Consider the following 16,640-nt stretch of genomic DNA (forward strand, 5'->3'; position numbering starts at 1 on the left):
TCCAGGGTATGCACACAAAAAAATGTGTCACAGAAAGAGGGAATAAAGACAAGCAAATGAGCATTAGAGGAAACCGGTTCCCACACAGCAGAACAGTCAGTGGTCAAGCATCAGTAAAGATGGCACTTAGAGCCAAGCAAGTTACTCATCACACAAGGGGACCTGGGAGTGCATGTTGTGTCCTGCCACTGGGGAAATGACTTGGATCTGAGGAAGATATCCTTCAGGATTTTCAAAAGCAAGAAATAGAAGTAGATGTCTGAGAGAGAGACATTCACGCAAAAATGGTTTCCACGTTCTATGTTCTGCTAATTCCTGAGGGTGGTATAAGGGGGATAAGGGTTTGACTGGCACAGAGGTGTTTACATGGAATGCAGACAGAGCCCGGCTATTCTATCCAGCATGTACAACATCTACATCTGGCTGTTGTACGGACTCAGTGAAACTGCTCTTAGGAAGTGCTGAGCTCAAGGTGTGGCCGGGATGGCTACTCCCTAGTGGTGGTTCTGTCAGGACCGCACTGCACTGAAGGTTAAAGACAGAGCCTCTGACTTCCTCCATGTCAAGCACGCACTGAGAGCTGCGGAATGACTTTGCATAGAAGAACAGTGAATGCATTCATTCCTCCAGTATGAGTAAGAGAAGCCCTCTCGGGAGTCCAAGCTGCTGCCAGCGTGGGCTGTAATCCGAGCCCCACTGGCTCTGGGGACCACAGGGGTTTAAGGGGAACTGAATGGGATTACCTATAGGGCAAAGGGCCTGGCCAGAGCAGATGCTGAGTGAATGCTGGCTCCTAACCTCTCTCCCCTGGGGCCCCTCACGGTGCCCCTTGCCCCAGCAGCTGACCCTCTACAGGCTGAGAAAAAAAAAAATCTTAAGATTTATTTTCTGCAAGCTCTGCTGAATTCATTAACACAACAATGATAATGATTCTAACATGAATTATGGGTTCTGAGCATCTTTTATGAGATGGGCTCATAGCACAAGAAATGCTATTTCTGTTGGATTCTGGATGTCTCTGAGTTTGTATCTCTCTCTCTCTCTCTCTCTCTCTCTCTCTCTCTCTCTCTCTCTCGTTCTGTGTGTGTGTATCTGTCTCCTCCTCCTCTTGCTCCTTTTTCTTCCTCCTCCCCCTCTTCTTCCTCCCCTCTTCCTCCTCCCCCTCTTCCTCTTATTACTCCCCTTCCTCCTCTTCTTGCTCCTCCCCTTCCTCTTCTTGCTCCTCCCCTTCCTCTTCTTGCTCCTCCCCTTCCTTCTCTTCTCTCATGCTCCTCTTGCTCCTCCTCTTCCTCTTCCTCTTCTTGCTCTTCTCTTCTTCTCTTCTTCTTCTTCCCCCTCTTATTACTCCCCTTTCTCCTCTTCTTGCTCCTCTTGCTACTCCTCCTCTTGCTCCTCCTCCTCCTGCTCTCCTCCCCCTCTTCCTCCTTCGTTTCTTTCAGTCAGGATCTCTTTCTGCCCCAGGACTGCCAGGCTAAGCTGGCTCACCACCAATCCCCGGAGATCCTCCCATCTCTGCTTCCCAGCAATTCAATGAGAAGTGCTCACCACCACACCTAGTGGTTTTCCATGCGTCCCGAGGACAGCACCCAAAACCTCATGCTTGCAAGGCAAGCACTTCACCAGCTGAGCCATCTCCAAGCTCCTCACACCACTTTCTCTGTGTCAAATTACCATAGATCACATCACCTTTTTCTTCATTAGAAATATGAAAAAAATCACACATAATAATGCACTTTCTTTGCATTAAAGGGCTTCCTTTAACGTAAGGCTATATCTCTTACCCTAAGTTTAGCAAGATGCAGAAGTTCTTCCTAGAATTTTATCTGTTCTCTAAAAATATTTAGCATTGTAATTTAAATAATATGTGCGATATTCAAATAGCCATCCTGTCAAACACCTGCTAGTGTCTCATATATGTCACCGCCATTTAGCCATCACACAAATAGTGAAATAGCTTCTCTCTCTCTCTCTTTTTTTTTTTTTTTTTAGATGAGGAAGCTGACGCGATGTGACATTAAACAGTCTGCTAGGCTGGTTACTCTGTGTGCACAAATATCACTTATGATATTAATGAATGCTACCGATTGGATGATTAATAAGCTCTTCAGGAGCAAAAGCAACTGCAGTCGGTATAGTCTTTAAATGCCAGGTTCACACTTGGAAGATGATGGACTCTGCTATATTCACTGAGGATGACACGTCCGCCCATTGCTGCAGCATCCGTAGGGCCCACAAGGACCAGGTGCTTCTACAAGGAAAGGCTCATGAGAGGCTGAAGGAAATACTTTGTGTCTGGAAGGCAGCCCTAGGAATAAACAGAAGGTTCTGTAGGGCATGGTCTGGCCTGGACCAGGCTTCTAGCATAGAGCCAGGGAACAGAAGGGACCTCAGTAGTTAAGAACAGGAGCTTTAGATTGGGGATTTAACTGAGTTAGTAATATGCCTGTCTTACAAGCTCAAGGACCTAGATCTGAGTCCTGGAATCATATTAAAAACAAACCAACAAAGGAATAACAGCTCCCCCCGCCCACTATGCAAAAGGCATAGTGTTCGTAATCCTAATGTTGGGAAAGCAGAGACAAAGGGATATCTTGGGCTTGCTGGTCAGGCAGACTAGCCACACTTGGCTGTTCCCAATGAAACAGCAGATGGCACCTGAGGAACGGCAACAAGGTTGTCCTCAGGCCTCTGCATACACAGCCCCTACTACACACATACTAAAGCACCTGAACATGAACACATGTGCATGCACACATGCGCACACACACAGACACACAGACACACACGCACATATACATGCTCACGTGCACACTCTAGGACTTAGGGACTGTCATTTGTCTATCTAAGCATTCCACGCTTCTTATACTATAACTAGGACAGTGTACACTCAAGCACTGTGGCGTGAAGCCAGAGCCTTAGATGGTGAGTTGACTTCCTTAGTCACTCTGGCAAACTCCCACAAAATCCGCAAATACCCTCATAGCCCCGGACATGATGTTCAAAGTCAGCATTGCTCACTGAAAGACCTTGATCCCTCTGGCCTGCAATCCTGTGCCATGTGGTGTCTGCAGTAAAGGACACATAACAGTGGTTATATAAGAGTCTATCGCCTACTGGCATAGCCATCTTGGTTTGTGTAATAGACTCTACAATGTCCACACAGCAACAAATTCCTAAAAACACATTTTCTATAATACATCCCTACTACTATGTAACCCATAACTATCCATTTTTTAAAAAAAAAAATCTCTTCCAGCTCCTGGTAACTGCCAGCAGCCCTCTTAGCTTGTGACCACATCCCTTCAGCCTCCAGGAGCAGCGTCCTCAACTTCTATTCTGCCTCCACATGACCCTGTCCCCTGCTTATGATATCGCTATCCACCCATTCTTATAAGAACACTCAGGACTGCATTTAAGTCCCTTCCCCCACCGTCCTTTCCTTTCCTTCTCACCCCCCCTCTTGCTGGTCCCTTTTCCCACTTAAATGTAGCATCCGCTTTGATGTCACAAGTATTCTGTTACCCTCCCTTCCCCCACCATTACAATAGATTCAACTCTGCTATGGTCAGAGGCTATCGCCATATATGTATGAAAATGTCATAATAAAACCCATTGCTTTGTATGCTGACATAAAAATTAATTTTAAAATGGAAATTAAGAAGACTACCTGGGTAATCTGGGATCATCTCCCCATCCCAAGATGCTTAACTTCACATCTGCCAAGACCCTTTTCTAGATAAGAAAGCATTTAGAGACTCCAGGGGCTATGGCCGATATCCTTGGCAGTAGGAGAAGAGGGTTATCCAGGCTCCCATGCAGGGTAAACTGTCCCTCTATAGGAATTGTTCTGCTTCTTGTTGTTAATGGAGATGTGTGCAGAGGAGAGCCTGTCAGGGTCGGAAGAAAGCAAGGACCTAGGAAGCCTGGGGCTGCCAGGATGGCTGTGAGCACTTCATTTCAAGATCCAAAGAAGTCTGAGCAATACAGTAACTCCAACAGCCACCCTCCATGCCTCTCCCATGGCGATGCCACCTGCAGTCACAACTGTGGGGTCTGCAGTGGGAAGAGCAGGTTCCCAGAGGTCAGACTCTGGCATTCAAGTCCCACCCTGCCCTGCACAATAGCAAGACAGTGTGGACATCTTTAACTCAGCTCAGTGTCTCTGAGTAACACAGAGGACGGAGTTTCATCTCTATGACGGATTGAACAGTGTGCACAGGCTCCTGCAGGTGGGACCAGGGAAGGAAACACTAGCCACTCACATAGGAAATTCTCCTCCATCCTTAATGAAGGCAATTGAGGCCACCATTAGGAGTGCCCTGAAGCTCCAGGGTTCTGTATTCCAAGCCAGGATCTCCACCCTCTGGATCGTACATATTGCAGGCAGGCTTTTTCCACGGCCTGCTGTATCTCTCTCCTTGAATGGCTTGGAGAGGGTTCAGCACAGCATTCTTCACAGCAAATGTGATCTTTGCTCTGATAACTAATGGAATACTTCTGACACTTAACGAAATGCCAAGAGGAGTGAACAAGGGGCTCTTTGGAGGTTTGGCTGAGATCAGAGTAACTCAAGCTTCAAAATCTGGCTCCAATCTCCCCTAACCTACAGGCAGAAATGTACATACAGAGGAGCCTAGCCCTAATAGACCGTGGGTGAGGCCTAGGGTTTCCCATCCAGAACTAAAGCACATTAAACCGCTTATCTGCTTAGCATCCACAGGTGACTTCTTGTCAAACAGCTCAGGACCACGCGGTATCCCTGACTCAGAAGGGAAAGAAGCAATCTTTACTGGAAGAGGAAGAAAAACAATAACAAAACCAAAACACCAAGTTGGCATTGTAAACATATGTACCTATTTTTTTCCTTACCTACCTGGCAGGGCCAAAGATTTTTTTTTCCCAAAAAGAAACACAAACAGAGCATTAGATTTCTCTTTTCCTTACTACATGGTTTCTGGAAATACTCCCCCTAGCCTCACCCCACCCAGGTACCATGTAACAAAACTCCCCAGGTATCTACGGAGGGCCAGGAAACCAGAGTGCCACTCTGTGGAGTTGAGCTAACAGAGTGTCTTCCTCTCTAACATGAAGGGATCCCTGAGCTGCAGGAGCCCCCAGGACAGAAATAACATATTAGCCCAGAGCTAATGATGAGAAAAATGTGAATGGCTTACAATAGAGAAGGTAGAAAGGAAGGCCTGAAGAACTAGTAATTGCTCCCTGCAGCCAGGACTGGGTCAGGGGAGGGGGAAATGGATGAAGAAAACCTGTGATGGAGGCACGGTCCTGCCTGTCCTTCTTGAAAACTAATGAATTCTGAAGGCAAATACACAACACACACTCACGCACATGGGAGTGCGCACACATGGACACTCACGTAAGTGTTTGCACACACATACACGGAGGGGGGAGGCGTAGGGAGGGGTTCAATAGTTAAGAGCACTTGCTCTCCTAGAGGATCCAAGTTCAGTTCCTATCACCATGTCCAGTGGCTATAACTCCAACTCCAGGGTTTTCTCTTCTGGCCTTGGCAAGCCCTCCTACACATGTGGCACACACACAGACATACTCTCATACACATTAATAGTAAATCTTTTAAAAATGCACATACATTAATATGCAAGCTCATGCACACAGATGCAGACTTACGTATGTAAAGCACGCTTGAACACATACATACAAGAAGTCCCAGAACAACTCCCAAAGACTATCTGCTTCATGATATTAAAATAGTTGTACCATGTTGCTTTGAGAGGAACTTTTACAGCTGTTACCTCATTGACACCCCCGTTATGTGCCCGTGTGGTGGACGTAGGACATGTAATTAGCCATGTTTTATAGATTACATTAAGCAATTCCCCTAGGTCTTGCCATTAGCCCATGATGAATCTGAGACAGGAAGTGGGGCCTAATGACTCCCAGCTCCAGGACCTTCCACTAAGTAAGAAATGGGAGTCCTTCTAATGTAAAAAGGCTAAAGCCCTCTGGGAGTCCAGTGAAGTGAGCAACACTTAAGGAAAGACCATGAGAGGAGATAGAAGTCCAAACATTTGGCTTTAAGTAACTGTAACATCAGTGCATAGAGAGGAGAAAAAGGAACTGGCGGATGTTCCAGAAGAATGCTGAAAGCGTGCCGGTGAGCTGAATAGACACCGTCTCTTCCTGGTATGGAAAGCAGTGCGGTGTCATTTCAAACTACGTGGGGTTAGGCTGTAACCCAGCTGGTACTAAAGCCCTAGCCTCACGTGCATAAACTCACAGCTTGATCCCCAGCCTGTGGGCAATTAAGACAGGAGGATCAGAGTAAGAACATCCTCCTCCGTAGTGGGCTAGAGGTCAGTCCGGGATACATGAGACCCTGTCATAAACAAATACAACAGCTTACCACAGCAACACACAAAAGCCCTTAATGACAAAACCGTTCTACTTTACCCATGTGGAAATTAAGGGCCAGAGAAATGAGGGGACTTACCCCGAATCAAAGCGCTCGTGAGAACTAGGAACTAAGCTATGGCTTTGGGATACAGAACTGTGTATGCTACACCAGCTGCCTTGGGCATGGGTTGGCTTAACTTCATTATTATAACCATCCCTAATTAATACCACAAGTTGGAATAAAAGCACTTAAGGGTAGGGTAGGGAATGTGTGGTTTCCCTCTTTGTTTTTCTGAGAAATATCACCTAATTCCACAAACGACCCCCAGGGATGCTGCAGAAATGTGGTAGATAGTCCAGTCTGCACAGGAATTGTTCTACTACCTGGAAATCCTAATCATTTGGAGGGATTAGCGTGTGTCAGCAGGCAGGTTGATGTCAGTCTCAAAGAGGTCCCTCAGCCTACCAATGTTACCTCATGTAGCAAAGAGACTGCAGTTACATGGCTTGGCCATTAGGAGCATTTCCTGGCTTTCCTGAGGACCCAGATTCAAACCCCAGGCTGTACACACGTCATTTGCTCACAACCACCTTTGACTCCAGCTCTGGAGGAATCTGATAGCCTCTTCTGGCTTCTTCAGGCACCAGAGCACTCGTACACATCCCCGCACATAGGCACACAAATACACACATAATTCAAAAATAAAGGAAACCTTTAACAGACAGTAGAGACAACAGAGATTAAGCCAAGGAACTTGTGACAAAACTGTTCTGGATTGTCAGAAATGACAAGGGCCCTTCTAAGAAGAGGGTAGACAGTCAATGAGAATCAGGAAATAACAGGATAAAGTGTGAGGTTGTAATGATGGCGAGACAGACAGGGAAGCCACCTCGCCCTGGGACAATAGGCATGTGTATCTTAAGCACTGTTAAAATCTATTTACTCCATTATTACGGTAGCCCTAGTAAGCTCTTCTGTGACCACTCCCTCTCACGGTCAGTTCCTCTGTAAATAAGCAAAGATAATGGAGGGTGGAGTGGGGAACTTGACTCCCTGATTGGAAGCTGGTGGAGTTTTCCATGCTGCTTTGGCTACCTTGGACAAACAGATCATTAGTCAAACAGCCAGTAAGTTACTCATATGCTAGCACCAGTCTTCTTGACCACTCCATGGCCATAACCAGAGAACGGCCCAGGATGGTTGCACACAGCACCTGGAACACTTTATACTGGATGTTTTACTATGGCAAGCCTTGCTGAACATTTCTTCTCAAAGGGGATGATTTCCTTGGCTGCCTGGGAGGGGGCCTGTTGTGGCTGGGGCTGAAGAGGAAAGACTGTGATTGGCCCAAACACAAACTGCACCACTTATATGAGATTCCTATGGCTGCTCTTGCCTCTCCACTGCTCTACCACAGGGTAAATGCCAGGGACTTGTGTTGGAGGTGGTGTGCCTTCTAGGTGTTTTCAAGGACAAAACAGTTTTGTTCATTTCTTTAAAAAGATTTTTGGAAATACATGTTTTCATACAATATACTCTGATTATGGTTCGCCCTCCCTCCAACCCCTCTCAGATCCTCTCCACCTCCCCACCCATCCAAATCCACACTTTCTCTCTCATGAGAAAACAAACAGGTATGTAGAAATAATTAAAAAATAAGGTAAAATAATCAGGCCAGAATAGGACAAAACAAATGGGGGAAAAATTGAGGCAAAGAAAAAGTACAAGGGACACATGTATATACAAAAACACACATATCACACACACAGACATCCCATAAGAATGCAAATCCAGAAACCACAACATATATAATCAGGACACCTATAAAGTTTTTTCTAAAAAAAAAATATATATATATATATACATATATATATATAAATATAAAGCCCAAAGTATTATGAGATTAAAAAAAAACTTCAAAAATACCATTGAGTTCATTTTGTGATGTCCATCTACTGTTGGACATAGAGTCTGCCCGTAAGTGTGTTTAAGTGTGGTTTGTACACCCTGTAAGACTCCACTAGAAACACTAACCTCCCATCTGGCTTAGACCTGTGCAGGCCCTGTGCATGCTGCCACAGGCTCTGTGAGCTCACATGTGCGTCAGTACAAAGTCTATTTTTAAAAACCTCTAATTCTTTAAGTTATGATATAAGTGCATCATTTCCTCCTTTCAGTGCCTTCCCCGAGCCCCCAACCTCAAATCCACAGCTTTTCTTTTGTATGTGTTTACACACACACACCTACACACACCTGCGCGCGCACGCACACACACGCACACACGCACACACGTATATTCAGGCATAAATTAATACAACCTACTGAGTTCACTTAGTTGCTTATATGTATATGATTTCAAGATTGATCAGTAAGTATTAGACAACCAATTAGAGAACTCGTCCCTGGGGGAAAATAACTCTCCTGCACTTATCTGGGGTTGGAACCCCGTAAGATGCTCCCCTTCCATGTTCGGATGTCAACTAGCGTTGGCCTTGCTTGGCTCTTGTTTAAACAACCACATTGTTGTGGTATCATGGGTGAAGCTTCCCTGTCATTTCTAGGGTACAGTCTCACAGCAGACTCCTGGCCCTCTGGTTCTCACGACTTTCTTCCCAAGAGCACATGTCTTGTCCTTTGTTGTTCTCTCCTCCCTGTCACATGCTTGGGGTTGGGGCAGCTCATGTCCAGTCAAGGGGTCTGAAGTTGGTGAGCTGGTAACCCCACAGCCAGCTTCTCGGTGAGCTCAAACGGAGCGTGGTGGTTTTTCAGTATAGCGTGTATTACATACCTGATACTGCCCTTCCGCCCACTACTCACTGCTGCCTAACTCCATAGGAATACAGCCTCCCAAAGAACAGCGCCAGAGCCTCCCAAAGAACAGCGCCAGATGAGCGTCTCCCTGCCTAGCCATGTTTTTTATCTGGGTGGAGCAGGAGGTCCCTAGCCAGCTGATGGGTAATGAAAGACAGGAGGCCTATGAATGGAGGGCTATCTATGGTGGCCTCAGGAAAGTGAAAGGGGAAGGAAAAATTCTCCCTGCATCTGTAGAAGGAACGTGGTCTTGCCCAACACCTCAATCTTGAACTTCTGGCTTGAACAGCTCTTTTTCCTTATAACGTATTCGTCATTTTCATTATCTTAAGCAATTAGGCTTGTGGTGAGTGGCATGCCAGCATCAGAAATAATGTCTGTATTACAGGACTAAGGGACCAAGCCTGGGCTCCTTGGCCAGGAACTTCAACTTACCTGAGATAGCTGGGTTTGAGATGGTGGGAGGAAATGCTAACCAGTGTGATCCCAAGGGTACTAAGGAGAAATTTAAATGAAATGCAAACATGGATTCGCTGTCTGTTTTAAAGTGGGAAGCAGTTGACTTTCTGGGTTTAATGGGTTTGTCTTTCTCAGAGGGTTTCTAATTCAGTCCCCACAGGACAGAAATCTCCCCCTCTGAAAAGGGAGCTGTGGACTTCCCCGGGTTAGCCAGAATTTCAGTTACAGCTGGAGCTCTAGTCCCTACGAGCTCTTTGCTACCTTAGTGTGGCAAGCTCACTCACGCCCCAGGGGCTCCATGTTTCTGCTTTACTCTTTGGGAAGTGCCCGCTTTGTCCAGGGTGTGCTAAATCCCTTCAAAGGATGGTTCCTAGTGATCTCCTCTTAGAAGCCTTTCTTGGCCCCTCAGTTCTCTGTCTCTCATCCCACATGTTCTGAGCAGCCTTGCTCCTCCCTAGGCCCTCTGTCACCTAAATGTCCTTCTGCTTTCTCTTCTCTCCATCACCACGAGCCTCTTGAGGACCAGAAGAGATAAGTGTCCCTCTTGTATCACCAAGCCACTGCCATCCTTCACGTATGTCGAGTCTTTTTTAGTTCATTCCATTTCTTCTCACCTAATAAGAATGCAAACTCGCCCTTCCGCAGTACTCTCTCCCAGGGTTACTTTTGATTGTCCAAGAACTAGACCCACTATGTGTCCCCATAGCCACCTGCTCATACACATCACCAAACATGGGGTGTGTCCTCTTAAGACATGGAGGTCCTTGGGAGCCATGTGTCTTTCATTGTCTATTGCTGCTGAGTGTAGCACAGTGTCTGGTGCCCAGCAGCTACACGAAGAAAAATAATGCAATAAAAGGTAAGGAAAATACCCAAAACAGCAATACCCTGTCATCTCTGTTGAGCCGAAAGAGGCAGAGAAAGACCTGAAAGCAAGAAACTCCACATGTCCTGATGTCTTAACTGTTAGCTGGATATAACCTACAATAACCTCTTAGGAAGAGTGTCTCAGTGAGGGTTGTTTAGATCAGGTTAGCATGTGGTACATATAGGGGTCTGCCTTGATGTGGGTATCCTGGAGTGTGTAAGAGAAAGGTAACTATCTGAACAATGAACATGGTAAGCCTGTCTTCTTTCTCTACTCGTAGATATGATGTGACCATCTGCCTCAAGTTCCTACCCTTGACTTCCCTGAAATAATGGAGTATCATGGGGAAGCACAAGCCAAATACTCCCCTTCTCCCCTTAGTTGCTTTTGTAGGGTATTTTGTCACAGAAATAGAAGTGAAATTAAAACATGTAAAGGCTTGGCATAGCTACTTTCTCATGGTGATTAGCCAACTTTCTCATGCTGCTTAGCCAGAGTTTTCTCTGGGCTCCCCTCAGAGGCTTTTGAGTGTCTGGTAAAGGCGCTGTCTGTGTTCTTAGAGCAAAGCCCCAGGATAATATTAGAAAATAATTGTCCTTTTCACTTCAGACATGGTACTATTGCTTAATTGGTCTAGTTAATGATTGCTATCTTTAACATTAAACAAGAACTTTCTAGAAGGACAAATATGGAGTGGGAATCACATGCAGACTTGGGCTTCAACCTGACCCCTCTCTGCCATGATCGTGAAGTCCACATTGACTCTGACATTTGAGTTCATTATGTATAAGTGGCAACCGCACAGGCCTACCACACAGCTGTGATGGAGGCAGGTGGCATCATGGTGTGTAAAACCACTGCCGATGAGGCTGGGCCATGGAGGGCATGTGGCCACCTTAAGAACTGCTTACAGTCAGAGCATAATGTCAGAAAACAGTTGCTGCTCCTGCTTTAAGCTTCTCCCTTTCACAGATGCTGACCAACCAGGTGCCTGCTGGCTTCTCACCTGGGAAGTAAGCTAACATGTGAAGTAGGCATTGCTGCCAGACACATCCTGCTCCCCACCCCTTCCCTGCTTCCTATCTAGAACCACTTCCATCTGCAAAACATATCCCCTGATATCTCTCTCCAGAGATGCCCGCCATGCTGTTGCTTCTGTCTGTCCCTGGCATTAATAACTTTTCTAACAAACTCATTGTTCCCCAGTAATCTGTCTCAGTGTCATTTTCAATCCTGTCTGCACTCTAAACTTAACTTGGTTAGGTACCCACAATTATACTAACCATTGGTACAAGGTTTTCAACTCTGTCACAGCCTAGAAGGCTGGATTTTTAGCCTCTCCAGGGAAAAGTTGGGCAATGTGGGCAGGACACAGGCCAGCAAATGCATGAGTTAGGCAGAGACTCCAACCCTGTCCATTCAAGCCAGCTATAGTCTCTGTTCTCCTCTACTGTGACACAGAACTTTATTTTAAACTTCCCATAACTACATGGCATGACTACTACACTCATGAACTCACAGCAGTAGTGACTATATGCACAAGACTGGGCCCGTCAACATGTCATCGTGGATGGGAAAGGACTCATAAGGCCGCACCTTCCTCGACGAGCTAGACAGTTAATAGTCACTGGGGACAGGGTGTGTGGTGGGGCGGAGATCACATTCCTCAGTGGTATAGCCACAGGTAAGTTGCCCTTGCTCAAGTAAATAACCCCTACTCATGTTCATTCCTGCAATCCTAAATAATTGCAGTGGGACACTAACACACACACAAAAGAAACTATGAAATAATAAATTAAAAATAAAATACCAGTAATTGATATCTGCCCACAAATAATCCCTGCAATTCAGGTCTGTCTGCAGAGCCGGGAGCAGGGCATCCTGACCTGGGCAGGCATCTCCAAAAGGAAATGAGCTCCATTTCTCAGGGGAGTTCTGGTAAACCCATCCTCCTCAGCCTCTTTATGCTCCAAACATCGAAAGGATCACACACACACACACACACACACACACACACACACACGAGACAGACAGACAGACAGACAGACAGACAGACAGACAGACAATGGTTTTTACAGATGGTACTGCATGTCTGGGCACCTATCTACACCTCTCCAGGAGGTAAAAGCTGAGACCTGGCAGTGTCAGGGGAAAGAAGAAAAGCCACTGAGCACCCCATCCCTCAGATTCCAGTGGGCTAACAGGTGTAAATGATGCCAACGGGCCAATCAAGGCAATCGAAGGGATGCAGTTCACTGGTAGGCAAGGCCTGAGAACAAACAGAGTGCTTGAAAAGAGAAGTGGCTGCTGCTCTGTATACTGTCTTTGTGGAAACAGAAGTCAACTGATGAATAAATATCAAAAACATGCATCCGCTTGCCCCTAGAGACTTTGCAGGTGTGGCTGCTGTGTCACATGTGTGTCAGTAGGTGGCAGAGAGGAGAGAGGCTATGGCTACAGTTCTGACCTATGAACATCTGAATGATTAGTGGCCCAACCTTCCCTGAAAAAAGAGAGCCTGAAATGACCACCCACTAGTGCTATGCAGGCCCAGAAGGGCTTCCAGAGTGGGGAGTGAACTGGAGACTTGAAGAGCCCCACCTGGGACCATGGGTCTCAGAGGGTATGAGCTGGAGATGACCACCCAAGATGACAGCACCATGGGACCTGGACAGGGAGCTAACATAAGATGACCACTAGTTTGACACCATGCAGGCCTGAGGGGCAGACCATGCTAGGGATTACCCCTGCCTAGTTCCATAATGCACAAGTGGGTCATAGCACTCCTGAGATGACCCCAGATACTCAAGAGACCCTGGGCACCACTAAGAGGAGCAAGTAAATGGTGGAAAAATAGAAAGAGGTGGGTACCATGAAGAGAGGCAGAACTCGAGGATAGTGAGGAACAGCATGATATGAGTAGCTGGTGATGCCACTGGTGACCAAGGTGGAGTCCTGACCTGTGCTGCCACTGGAGGCCACATCTGGGTTCAAGACCCTTCAGTAGCTTGTTACCACCAAAGGCAGGCAGACACTCCTGGTCTAGGCTACCACCTGGGGACATGTTGATGTCTGAGGGCTGTACAGAACTGGCTCCACCCCTCACCTGGGCACTGAGGGAGAACTGTCTTCTGGGGACATGAGAGTACGAAAGCTGACCCTGCCCCTAAACAGCTGCAGTACTCAGAAAAGCAGGCCCTGTACACTGGGGGAGTCTGAGTGAGCTGCCCAGAGAGTAAGAGCATGGGAGAGGTGCCCTGCCACTTGTCTCCTGTGCAGTGACACAAATGAGAGAGATGCCCTCCTACCCCCTCACCACCCATGGCAGGAGGGAGACCTGGCCTTAGGTCACGAGAGCAGGAGAGCTGGCCCTGCCCCTCACCAGCTGCAGCACTCAGGAGAGCTGTCCCTGATGGTGGGGTAACATGAGAGCCAGCCCTGAGGACATGAGCATGGGCCACCTGGTCCTGCTCCTTGTCTGTAGTGCAGTGGTGCTGACAAAGGAAAGATGTCCTCCTCTTCTCCTCCATCCTTTCCCACCTATGTCAAGGAGGAGAGCTGGCCATGAAATCCCAAGAGTGAGAGAACTAGCCATCCCCTTACCAGCTGCAACACTTAAGAGAGCAGGCCCTGTACCTTACCTGGGCCACAGGGTAGAGCTGGCCCTGGTTTTGGGGGTTGCTAGGGAGCTGGCTCAGAGGGTGTGAGCATTGGAGAGCTGACCAGCTGATTAGTTCAGATACCTCTTAAGCCCAGAACCAGTGCTTTGAATTGTCCACCCCAACATCTACCCAAACTGCTTAGAGTTCATGAAGAGGCTGGTCCTACAGATCCAAAACTGCAGGATCTCCATGACACAGGCAGCAGCAGGTTATTAGAGAGGAGTCCTAGTGAGGTCCCAGTACTGACAGACTAGCAGAAGCCAGAGGCTGTGTAACCAGACCAACAAGTCATTGCAATGAGTATTTACAATCGAAGAAGTGTGGATAAAAGGGTAAAGTGTGGAATGCACTGTGACACACTACAGTTTTCCCCATTGTTTTTTTTTTTTTCTCTGTTGCTGGGGAGGTGGCAAGGGCAGAGGGCAGGTACAAGGGAGAGCTGAGGAATTGGATTAGGTGATGTGAAACTCATAAAGAACTAATAAAAGTTTTCTTTTTAAAAATGCATCTGTAAGGCTGTGTTCTTGACTCTGAGGATGGGGGATTGGCTCTGGACATCACCGGCGCTACAGAGTATAAGAATGGGAATCAATCATGGTGATTTTGATGTTATAAAAGGAAGGGTTCTCCAAGGACATGAGGAGACATTTTCTAAAGAAGATACATAAACTGCCAGCAAGGGCAAGAGAAAAAAATGTAAATCCAATCACAATGAGACATGCTCTCATTCTCCACAACTGTTAGAATGGCTTCCACAGGAATACACAGTCCAAGAGGCTGCAGAGAGACTTGAACCTTTACGCACTGTTATGGGGACATAAACTGGTATAGGAAGGACAGTGTGGGAGTTCTTAAGGAAACGGAAGCTGGAGGGTTGCTGAGAGGGCTCAGTGTGTTAAACCACTTGCCATCAAGCCTGAAGACCTGGGTTCGATCTCTGGTGGAAGGAAGGAGAACACTGACTTGCAAGAGTTGTTCTTTGACCTCCACATAAGTGCCATGACAGATACTGTGCATCCAGACACACAATAACCATACGTAAATAGAATTCGAAATGAAAAATAGAAATACAGTCTAATTCCAATTTGCTCTGGGCTTCCACCCAAAGAACCAAAAGTAGTGCCCTGTAGAGACCTTTGTGCAACCCGTGTCCATGGTAGCATTATTCCCAACAATTAAAACCTGGAAGCCACCCAAGTGCCCATTGATGGATGAATGAATAAACAAAACATGACACAAACATGCAACCGAGTATTACTCTACCCGTGTGACAGCACGAATAAACCTTGCAGACGTTAGACTGAATGAAAGAATTTAATCACATGACAAGTACCGTCTGAGTCCATTTACATAAGGCAGTCAAAAGGGGTGAGGCTTAAAGTAACCCGGCATGGGTCCCAGCTGGTGTAAGGAGAAAGAGGGAATTACTGCGTAATGGATCAGGTCTAGTGGGGAGAGGAAACATGTTACAGAGATAATGGCAGTGACTGGCGAACAGAAACAAGAACACACTTAATGTCACTGAGCTATTAAAGATGACGAGGTGGGGTGACGGGGAGATGCTCGGCAGGTCAGAGGGAAACCTGAAGGCTCACGGGAAATGAGATCTAGTCCAGGAGGTAACCTGGGTACCGTAGACAGGGTCCAGCCAAGACCCTGAGACTGCAGCCCTCTACTCTATTCTCCTTCCTATAGCTTGCTCAGAAAATGCTCTCCACCAAGAGCAACATTCTGAGCTGTTGAGTCAGGACAGGGACAGTCTGGGGAGCCACTGGGCAAGGAAAGTTCGACCTTCTGGTCTCAGCCAGTGGATTCCATAAAGGACTCGGCCAGATTCTTCCTCACTTCCTAAGGCAGTGGCCAAAGAGGAAGGAGTAGGTGGCTGAGGTGGGAAGGAGGCTGAGCCTTGCCAGAGCAAGCAGAAGTAGAGCAACCCACACCCACTGAACTGAAGACGCTTTCACAAGAATGGACTCCCCACAATTTTGGAAAATAAGTACCTGTGGACTGGCAGGGGGAGGCTCCTGGAAGGAACCTGGTTATTATGTAACCTCGTCCCCTTTTCCCTCCAATTAAAAAAATTGCATTTAAATATACACAGCAGGGCTGGAGATGTAGCTTAGTGATGAACATGATACACAAATGTGTGTGTGTGCATGCACATGTGTTCATGTGCATGTGTGTGCATGACACATGCATGTGTATGTGAGCTGGTATGCTCACCATTATAGAGGCAAGAGGTTGACGTCAGAATGTCAGTCTTCAGTCACTCTCTTTCTGAGACAGGATCTTTCACTGAACACAAAGCTCACAAGTTCAGACTTGGGGCTGGACTGTCTGGCCAATGAACTCCTAGGTTCCTCCTGTCTCCACCTCCTACAGTTAGAGTTACAGGTGTGTGTGTGTTGAGTCTGGCTTTTATATGGCCACTGGGGATCCGAACTCAGGTCTTCAGGAACACCAC

At 46.9% G+C, this 16,640-nt stretch overlaps 1 protein-coding gene and 1 non-coding gene across 3 annotated transcripts in view; one reads left to right on the top strand and one right to left on the bottom strand.

Moving 5' to 3' along the window:
• The window catches only part of Thsd4 (thrombospondin type 1 domain containing 4), a 627,039-nt gene that overhangs the window by 478,416 nt on the left and 131,983 nt on the right, over positions 1 to 16,640 (bottom strand).
• Positions 12,890 to 13,015, top strand: LOC120094490 (small nucleolar RNA SNORA17). The gene has a single exon (XR_015628329.1). It is a non-coding gene; the product is annotated as a small nucleolar RNA SNORA17 (small nucleolar RNA).

The sequence above is a fragment of the Rattus norvegicus genome, chromosome 8 (assembly GCF_021556685.1).
Source record: "Rattus norvegicus strain SHRSP/BbbUtx chromosome 8, alternate assembly SHRSP_T2T, whole genome shotgun sequence".
NCBI classification, from domain to species: Eukaryota; Metazoa; Chordata; class Mammalia; order Rodentia; family Muridae; genus Rattus; species Rattus norvegicus.